This window comes from Bombina bombina, chromosome 2 (assembly GCF_027579735.1).
Source record: "Bombina bombina isolate aBomBom1 chromosome 2, aBomBom1.pri, whole genome shotgun sequence".
NCBI classification, from domain to species: domain Eukaryota; kingdom Metazoa; phylum Chordata; class Amphibia; order Anura; family Bombinatoridae; genus Bombina; species Bombina bombina.
In genome coordinates, this window is record NC_069500.1 from 732,940,859 (window position 1) to 732,952,101 (window position 11,243).

Here is an 11,243-nt window from a genome sequence, read left to right on the forward strand (position 1 = left end):
GTGTCCCTTTCTTGTTTTGCCTGGGTATATCTGAACCAATTATTTTTTGTAGTGCTTGATAGGTATCTATTGTAGGAATTTATAACTTGATTCATTAATTGTTCTTCCCTTCTCTTTCTTTTCTTTTTAAATGTGGCCATATAGCTTATTATTTCTCCCCTTAAGACCGATTTGGCTGTTTCCCACAGTATTTCTATCCTATCTAGATATTCTCTGTTCAGATTTAAAAAAATATTGAATTTTTCTCTTAACATAGCTACAAAAGATGCATTTTTCAGCATGTATTTCGGGAAGTGAAAAAAGTTTCTTTTAGGAACTCTTATTAATGTTTCCTCTAGTGTAAGTTCTAGAGTAATAGGAGCGTGATCAGATATAATCACGTCTTTTATGTCTGCCTTTGGGTTAGCCAACAATAAGGGCTCAGATATCAGGAAAAAAATCAATCCTCGATAGTGATTCTAGTGATTTTGATAAGCATGTGAATCTTTTTAGATCTGGATATTGGAGTCTCCAAATATCATGGACTTTAAGTGATTTTTTGAATGTATGCAGAATTCTCATTTCCTTCGATATTCTAGAATCTTTTTTCCTACCTTTTGTGCTTTTCCTGTCTAATGGGAATCTAGGTGTTAAATTAAAATCACCAGCAATTATTAAATTTTTTTCATTATACTTTAACATTAATACCTGCAATTTATTCCAAAATTCCAGGTCCAAATTATTTGGGCCATAGACATTACACAATGTATACATCTTTTTTTTTATTTCTATTTCAATAATAATATAACGTGCATTGTCATCTTTTTTGACTTCAAGAATTTTGTATTCTAGATTCTTACCAAGTAGTATAGCTACGCCCTTTTTCCTTTCTAGACATGGAGTGGCAACTACTTCTTTTACCCAATTAACTTTTAATTTAGCTAATTCTGTTGCCGACAACCTGACTTCCTGAAGAAAGGCAATATCAGTATTTAATTTTTTAAGTTGCTTTAAGATTGTCTTTCTTTTGATAGGGGACACAATACCACCAACATTCCACGATGTAAGACCTAGTAAATTCCTTATACCCCGTATCCTAGTTTTATTCTATACAGACTACCAACCACCGTTTTTCCATCACTACTAGACATATCCTTAATTTTGTGAAGGCTGATAAGAAGACAAAAAAAAAAAAAAAAAAAACAGAAAAGGGAAAATACAAATCCACACCAATTAAAATTTTAACGCTGCTCTCCTTTAAGTCATAAATCCTGACAAACTGTGACATAATATTGTTTAGCTTCTTCACTGTTCTGAAAGGATTTAAAGCCATCCTTACCTCCTACTTTCAAAATAGCAGGATAGACTACAAATGCCTGTAGCCCCTTTTGAATGAATTGCGAGCACATTTGTGACATTATTTTCCTTTTATTTGAGGTTTCCAATGAAAAGTCTTGAAAGATAAGGACTTTCCTGTCATCCAACAGGAGGGATTCTGAAAGTTTTTTAAAATATTTTAAGATTTCAACTTTGTCCTTATAGTTCAAGAATTTTGCTATCACTGGCCTAGTGCGGGATCTACCCGTAGGGTCTTCACCCAAGTATTGCTTACTTAAACACAATCTATGTATCCGCTCAGCTATAATTTCTATTCCTTCCCTTTGCATACCCAGTTTCCTTGGTATTTCTTTGGTAATAAGTGCTTCTAAATTTCTATTTACATATTTTTCAGGTATGCCTATGAACCTTAGATTATTTCTTCTTGATCTATCTTCTGCAACATCTGCTCTGTCTTGTAATTTTGCAATTTGTCCGGTTAATTCTCCAATCCTATTACTTTTAATAGTCAGTTGATCCTCTAGGTTCGAAATTCTATTTTCTATTTCTCCTATTCTTGCATTAAAATGTTTTAACTCATTCGATACCGTTGATATTTCTAGTCTGAGATTATCAAACTGTGGCATCAGTAAAGCAGAAATTTGAGTTATTAACATTTGTGTATCTATATTTACATGTGGTGTGTTCGCGCTATCTAAATTCTCTTGTATGGGTTCAATTATATTCTTGTTCTTATTTCTTTCCCTAGTTTTGGCTGACATTACAGCTGGGGACTTATCTTTTGAATTCTGAATAAACTTATCCATTAAGAATCACTTGTTCTTATGAGAATATACCACAGAAAGAGAGAGAGAAAGAAAAAAAAAAAAAAAGGGAAAGTGTGTAAATAAAAACTAATGTGAAAAAGTATTAATAGTGAGTATGAGCCTCTCGGGCAAGTGTAAATCTAAGTGATCAGGGACTAAGTCAAACTCTACAAAAAAAATAAAAGGTGTGAAAAGGTGTCTTAGGTCAAGAGTGAATAGTTAGTGTAGAAGTGTGTGAGGGGAGAGGGAGAGAAAGAAAGAAAGAAAGAAAGAAAGAAGAGAAAAAAAAAAAAATTCTATATATCAAGTACCCAACAAGGGATAGTTTATGATGTTAAACAATATACAATTTTCTGAGCTAATTTATTTCTTTGAGTTTAATCTCTTAACTACTTTTAATCATTGTGGAGCCTTCAATCTAAGAGAAAACAGAATTCAATTCACTTTGCACTCTTCTGTTTTAACAACCTGGCCTATCAAGCCTTCCAGAAACCAATTTAAACCAACTGCCAGATATTTCACTAGAGTCCTTGCATTCTGTTCACAACACAAACCCTCTGGATCAGGGTCCCAGACTTATACCCTAGCCACACTGTATATTCTTCACAGTGGTGAAAACATAGGTGTTTTACAACAGATAACAAACTCTAAAGCTTAATCAAATACAGCTCAGTTGGTCATAGATTAATTCCTAGTATATATCTTTGTCAGAAGAAATTATCAGTCTTTCCAAGTGTCACCAGGTACCTAGTTCTTCACTGGGTTAAACATATTTAACACAACACAGTCCACTTGCATGCTAATCCCAGGCTTGCACACTAGGCAATCTGATTTTTCTTCCTATTAATATAGTGAAACTTTTAATCAGATTGGCATTGCAACTCAAGATCAGTGTCCACTATCAGTATATTCCAGATACCATCTAGTACCAGTTTCTTCACTGGGAACTTCAGGCCTCAAGCACGGCACAGACCTCTTGCATACTTATCCCAGACTTACACACTAGGCACACAATATATTCTTCATTATAGTGTATTATGGTATATTGCAATTAAGTCCCCTCAAACTCAGGCTTTGCTTAATGCCTATAGAGTTACACTTTTATGTACATTACAGTTCTGAGCTATATAGTTAGCCCCAGGGTTTTCTTTTCCTTTTATATCTGTATTCTTTCTCTTTATTTTTCCTCTTTTACAGCGAAATGAGTTCAGATATAGAAATGTGGGGTTTGTTGACTCAATTTTGTGTGTAACAGTTTTCTTCACTGGGGCAATGTATAGCACCTGCCTATAGGGGAAAGAAACAGCCTGTTGGATTCCAAAGACCTAAGTCAGTGACTCTCTTTATAATGTCACACAGATATGGGCCTTCACATCAACTTCCCCCTATATAGTACCAAAACCAGGGATCACGTTTCCAGCTGAGTCGTTTGTCTAGTTTTTTTTTCTTTTTTCCCAGCCAACAGTGACAAAAATTAGGCAGGTGGAACAGATAAATACCTCAGGCCTTGGTGTTATCTCAATTATTACCAGGTATCAGTCACGATCTTCCCTGCACCCAGACTAATAAAACTGCACACAGCCTATTCACATCCTTATAGTCAGAAAAAGAGAATAACCTTGCAGCGGCTTTTACAGCACATAGTCTGATGTATAAGTACTTATCTGAAAGGATGGCTTTTTCCTCTGATATATCGTCAGCCTTGTAGCTCCATGTCCATATCCATGAGCATTTCCATGAGCAGCGTTGCTCCTGCCAAAGAGCTTTACTAGCTGTGGGAGATATTCGGTGGAGTGCCTTTGTTACCTCTGTGTCACGTACCCGCTGAGCGTAGCCTGCTAAGGCTTCACGGTAGTCGGTGAGAAGCGCTCCCTATCTGGTACTCTTTGCTCGGCTCTTTTTGGGCCTAGAGCCTGTGACTGGCGGTTGGAGTATACTCGGAGCAAACGCTAGCTGCGCGCCACTCCGATGTTACCGCTCACCGGAAATCCCTCCCCACTCAACCTTCGTTCTTCTTAGTGTTGTTTAAGTGACAACATTAACAGTTTTTAATGTTTGGCTTTCTAGACAAGCACTTTCAGTTTGTTGTTCTACCATTTGGTCTGGCTACAGCTCCCAGAATATTCTCAAAGGTTTTAGGTACTCTTTTGTCTATAATAAGAACTCAGGGTATTGCAGCGTTTCCTTACTCGGATGATATTTTGGTTCAAAGCTCCATCTTTACATTTAGCAGAATTTCACACCAGCAGACTTGTTGTTTCTTCAACAACATGGTTGGAGAATCAATTGACAAAAAAGTACTCTGATTCCTCAGTTGAAAGTTGTTTTTTTATGGGAGTTCAGATAGATTCAGTTTCCTTGAGCCTTTCTTTGACAGATCAAAGAAAGTTGAAGATGGTGTCAGCTTGTCAAAACCTTAAATCTTTTACTTTTCCCTCAGTTGCTCTTTACATGGAAGTGTTAGGTCTAATGATTGCTGCTTCGTTTCTATTCTGTTTATTTATTTACTCATAAGGCCTCTTCAGCTTTTTATGCTTCAGCAGTGGTGCAGGGATCATACTCAGCTGTCTCAGAAGATTTATCTAGGCCCTGTCTTGGTGACTGAATCATTGACTTATTATGCAGGGGGCTTCTTTTGCTTGTCTTAATTGGACTGTGATCACTACAGATGCAAGTCTTTCAGGTTGGGGGCTGTTTGGGTGGTCTCAGAGGGCACAAGGCGTTTGGTTTCCAAGGTTGCCAATAAATGTTTTAGAACATGTAATTTTCACAGCCCTTAAGACTTTGTCTGAAAATGGAGATGACTCCCTTTTCACCAAAGGCCATATGACAGCAGTGGCTTACATCAATCATCAGGGGGGAACTTGCAGTTCCCTAGCTATTGAGGAAATGTCTTGAATTCTTTCCTGGGCAGAAGCCAATTGTTGTCTAATTTTTGCAGCTCATATTCTAGGTGTGAACAACTGGGAAGCATATTTTCTCAGTCGTCAATCAATGCATCCAGGGGAGTGGTCTCTTCATCTGAATGCTTGCAGATAGTGGATCTTAGGGGTCTCCCAGAGATAGATCTGATGGCCTCTCGGTTAAACAACAAACTTCCCAGATACTCAATGAGGTTCAGGTACCCTCAGGCGGAGTTTGTAGATGCACTGGTAGTTCCATTTTGGCTAGCAAATGTTTTTCCTCCTGTGGTTCGTCTTCCCAGATTGATTGCAAATATAAAGCAAGATAAATCATTACTGATCCTGATTGCTCTGGCTTGGCCTCGCAGGTTTTGGTATGCAGATCTGGTTCAGATGTCCATTTATCCTCTATTGTTACTTCCTCTGTATCCAGAACCTCTGTCTCGAGGTCTGTTTTCCATCAGTCTCTCAAATCTCTAAGCTTGATGGCATGGAGATTGAACGGGTATTTCCCAGGCAGAGACGTTTTTCTGATTCTGTTATTGAGAATTTGATACAGGCCCACAAGCCTTTGACTAGGAAGATTTATCATAAGGTCTGGCCATTATTTTTTAATGTATGGATCACATTTTTTCCTGGCATTCTTTTAGAATTCATTGGATTTTGCAGTTTTTGCAGGGTGTTTTAGATAACGGTTTATCTGCCAGCACTTTGAAAAGTCAGATTTCTGCTCTTTCAGTTTTGTTCCATAAGAAGATTGCTAATCTTCCTGGCATTCATGGTTTTGTTTAAGCTTTGACTATAATTAAACCTGTTAATAAGCCAATTTCTCTTCCTTGGAATCTTAATTGGGTATTAAAAGTTTTGCATGCTCCTCCTTTTGAGCCTGTGCATAAGGTGGATATTAAGCTTCTTTCTTGGAAGGTTTTGTTTCTTTTGGCTATCTCTTCTGTTAGAAGAGTCTCAGAGTTGTCTGCTCTGTATTGTGAGCCTCCTTATCTTATTTTTCATCAGGATAAGGCAATTTTGAGGACTACATTTGACTTTCTACCTAAGGTTGTATCTTCGGATAATATGCCAGGAAATTGTTATGGTTTCTTTATGTCCTAATCCTAAGAGTTCTTTAGTAAGGCTTTGCCATAACTTGGATATGGTAAGAGCCTTGAAGTACTATGTAGATGCAACTAAGGATTTCAGATAAACTTCTAGTGTGTTCACTTTTCTGGTTCCAGGAAGTGGCAGAAAGCTTTTGCCATTTCTTTGGCTTCTTGTTTGAAACTTTTGATTCACAAAGCTTACTTGGAGGTGTGACAGTCTCCACCGAAATGGATTACTGCTCACTCTACCGGATCAGTTGCCACTTCTTGGGCTTTTAAGAGTGAGGGTTTTGTTGACTAAATTTGCAAGGCAACTACTTGGTCTTTTTAGCATACTTTTACTAAATTCTACCATTTTGATGGTTTTGCTTCTTTTGAGGCAGCCTTTGGTACTGTGTCCCTGTATAGTGTATGTGTTCTGTACTGTCACAAAAGTGACCCCAACACATATGTTCACTTAGGATGCAACATCTCTAAATTTTTACCCTTACTTACTCAAGAAAGTACAAAAATAATTAATTCCCTCATTTTGTCACACATGGACTACTTTAATCTACTTCTAAATGGCCTTTCCAAACACCACCTCTCCCCCCTCCAATCTAATATGAATGCTTCAGCTAGACTCATCCACCTAAGTTGCCGATCTACGTCAGCTGCTCTGCCAGTCTATACACTAGCTACTTAAATACAAATGGAGATAAATGTCCATAAGATAGATTTGCCAAGTAATCTTGGATCAGTTTATAATTCCTCAGTCCAAATAACATATAGGAGTACTAGTGATGAGTAATATGATAGCGATCCTCCAGCTGCCACCTCTTCAAAATGATTCATGCAAACACAAACCACTTAGACAGTCTAGAACAAAAAAAGAGAAAAAGGGCGCCCCCAAATGGTGTAGTACTTCTAATTTATATGTAGGTAATATTAGACATGTGCACACCGAAAAAATTTAGTTTAGTTTCGTTTTGTTTTCATTAGTTAAATAAATAATTTCCTTTCTGCATATTTATTATGTTAATTTAAATAAATAATTTTGTTTTGGAATATTAGTTATGTTAAGTTAAATCGTTTAGAATAGAATAATGAATATGAATAAAGAATGGATCCGAAATAACGAATTAATCCGAAAAATGATTTAACTTAACATATGCCGAAACGAAATTATCTAAACCGCCATCCCTCAACATCACCAACAGTAAATAAAACATTATTAACCTCTAAACCACCGTCCCCCCACATTGCCAACACTAAATAAACCTATTAACCTCTAAACCGCCGTCCCCCCACATTGCCAACACTAAACAAACCTATTAACCCATAAACCGCCATCCCCCACATCGCCAACACTAAATAAACCTATTAACCCATAAACCGCCATCCCCCCACATCGCCAACATTAAATAAACATATTAACCCCTAAACCGCTGTCCCCCCACCTCGCCAAAACTAAATAAACCTATTAACCCCTAAACTGACTTCCCTCTACATCGCCAACACTAAATAAAGCTATTAACCTCTAAACCACCGTCCCCCACATCGCAACTACCTAAATTAAACTATTAACCCCTAAACCACCGTCCCCCCACATCACCAACATTAAATAAAGCTATTAATACCTAAACCGCCATCCCCCACATCGCAACTACTTAAATTCAATTATTAACCCCTAAACCTAACACCCCCTAACTTTAACATAATTAAAATACACCTAAATTAAAGTTACAATATTACTAACTACCTGGTTAAAACAAATACAAACTTACCTGTAAAATAAAAATAAACCTGAAGCTCAAATTTTGATTCATTCTCTTGTTGTCCATTGCTGAAGATACAGCATTGCACTACTGGCAGCTAGCTGAACACATCTAGTTAGCCAATCACAAGAGACAAATGTGTGCAGGCACCAATTAGCAGCAGCTCCCACTAGTGCAGGATATGTGCGTATTCTTTTTTAACAAGGAATACTAAGAAAACGAAGCACATTTGAAAATAGAAGTGAATTTAAAAGTGTCTTAAAATTACATGCTCTATATGAATCATGCAAGTTTAATTTTGACTTTACTATCCCTTTAAGCTTAGGTTTTATTTTTATTTCACAGGTAAGTTTGTATTTGTTTTAACCAGGTAGTTGGTAATATTGTAACTTTAATTTAGGTGTATTTTAATTATGTTAACGTTAGGGGGTGTTAAGTTTAGGGGTTAATAGTTTAATTAAGGTAGTTGTGATGTGGGGGGACGTTAGTTTAGAGGTTAATAGTTTTTTTAGTGTTTGCGATGTGGGGGATGGCGGTTTAGGGGTTAATAGGTTTATTTAGTATAAAAATGAAAAGAGGGCGCCTCATAGTGTGAAAACTGTATTAACAGACGGTGTCTACTTATAATGTAGCGCTTACCGGATGAAGTGGCACTGTGCTATGACCAGTGCAGGTGGGCAGACAAGCACTCAACAGTGGCTAGTACACTGATGTCTCGATATCCCTGCAGATGTCACCGCAGCTCCTCATATAGTGTAAGTGGTGTTCTGTCTCAGGACCTCGCACCTCAGGTGTTTGTTCAGAATAAAACAAAGACAAACTTCCAGTTAGAATTAAAAAGTATTAAAATGCTTTATTATTTTCAAAGCATCAGCAACGCTTGACAGGGTAACGTGTTTCTCAACCAATTTACTGGTCGTTTCCTCAGACCAAAATCAAAGCGGATCACGGCATCTTCTATCTTCATCCTTCCGATGCAGAGCGGGTCCATCTTCAAGACATCCGGAGCGGAGCATCCTCTTCCAACGACGACTACCCGACGAATGAAGGTACCTTTAAATGACGTCATCCAAGATGGCGTCCCTTCGATTCCGATTGGCTGATAGAATTAAGGTTGAAAAAATCCTATTGGCTGATGCAATTAGCCAATAAAATTGAAGTTCAATCCTATTGGCTGATCCAATCAGCCAAAAGGATTGAAATTGCATTCTATTGGCTGTTCCAATCAGCCAATAGAATGCGAGCTCAATCCTATTGACTGATTGCATCAGTCAATAGGATTTTTTCAACCTTTATTCCGATTGGCTGATAGAATTCTATAAGCCAATCGGAATCTAAGGGACGCCATCTTGGATGACGTCATTTAAAGGTACCTTCATTCGTCGGGTAGTCATCGTTGGAAGAGGATGCTCCGCGCCGGATGTCTTGAAGATGGACCCGTTCCGCGTCGGAAGGATGAAGATAGAAGATGCCGTCTGGGTGAAGACTTCTGCACGTCTGGAGGACCACTTCTGCCGGCTTCCTTGAGGACATCTTGCCGCTTGGATGAAGACTTCTCCCGGTAAGTAGCTCTTCGGGAGTTAGTGTTAGGAATTTTTAAGGGTGTATTGGGTGGGTTTTATTTTGAGGTTAGGGCTTTGGGCAGCAATAGAGCTAAATGCCCTTTTAAGGGCAATGCCCATCCAAATGCCCTTTTCAGGGCAATGGGGAGCTTAGTTTTTTTTAGTTAGGGTTTTATTTGGGGGGTTGGTTGTGTGGGTGTTGGGTTTTACTGTTGGGGGGGTTGTGTGTATTTTTTGTACAGGTAAAAGAGCTGATTTCTTTGGGGCAATGCCCCGCAAAAGGCCCTTTTAAGGGCTATTGATAGTTTAGTTTAGGCTAGGGTTTTTTTTTTATTTTGGGGGGCTTTTTTATTTTGATAGGGCTATTAGATTAGGTGTAATTAGTTTAAAGATCTTGTAATTTGTTTTTTTTATTTTCTGTAATTTAGTGTTTGTTTTTGTAATTTAGCTAATTGTATTTAAAGGTACATGAAACCAAAAAAAATTCTTTCATGATTTAGAAAGAGCATGCAATTTTAAACAACTTTCTAATTTACTTCTATTATCTAATTTGCTTCATTCACTTTCTATCCTTTGCTGAAAAGCATATCTAGATAGGCTCAGTAGCTGCTGATTGGTGGCTGCACATAGATGCCTTGTGTGATTGGCTCACTCATATGCATTGCTATTTCTTCAGCAAAGGATATCTAAAGAATGAAGCAAATTAGATAATAAAAGTGAATTGGAATGTTGTTTAAAATTGTATTCTCTATCTGAATCATGAAAGAAAACATTTTGGTTTAGTGTCCCTTTAACCCCTTAATGACCACAGCACTTTTCCATTTTCTGTCCGTTTGGGACCAAGGCTATTTTTACATTTTTGCAGTGTTTGTGTTTAGCTGTAATTTTCCTCTTGCTCATTTACTGTACCCACACATATTATATACCGTTTTTCTCGCCATTAAATGGACTTTCTAAAGATACCATTATTTTCATCATATCTTATAATTTACTTTAAAAAAATTATAAAATATGAGGAAAAATGAAAAAAAAACACTTTTTCTAACTTTGACCCCGAAAATCTGTTACATATCTACAACCACCAAAGAACACCCATGCTAAATAGTTTCTAAATTTTGTCCTAAGTTTAGAAATACCCAATGTTTACATCTTCTTTGCTTTTTTTGTAAGTTATAGGGCCATAAATACAAGTAGCACTTTGCTATTTCCAAACCATTTTTTTTTTCAAAATTAGCGCTAGTTACATTAGAACAGTGATTTTTAACCTTTTTTTGCCATGGCACACTTTTTTACATTAAAAAATCCTGTGGCACACCACCATCCCAAAATTTTAAAAAAATCACACATTGTAGCCTAATACAGCATATATATACACATACACACAAACACACACATACTGGTATGTATTGTGCTGTTATGCCATGCCTCCTACAAACTACCCCTGCACTGGGAGTAAAAAACAAGCAAAGTTTAAAAAATATGTCACACTGTTGTCAGTCTGCCGTGGCACACCTGAGGATCTCTCACAGCACACTGGTTGAAAAACACTGCATTAGAACACTAATATCTTTCAGGAATCCCTGAATATCCATTGACATGTATATATTTTTTTTAGTAGACAACCCAAAGTATTGATCTAGGCCCATTTTGGTATATTTCATGCCACCATTTCACCGCCAAATGCGATAAAATACAAAAAATCGTTCGCTTTTTCACAAATGTTTTCACAAACTTTCGGTTTCTCACTGAAATTATTTACAAACAGCTTGTGCAATTATGGCATAAATGGTTGTAAATTCTT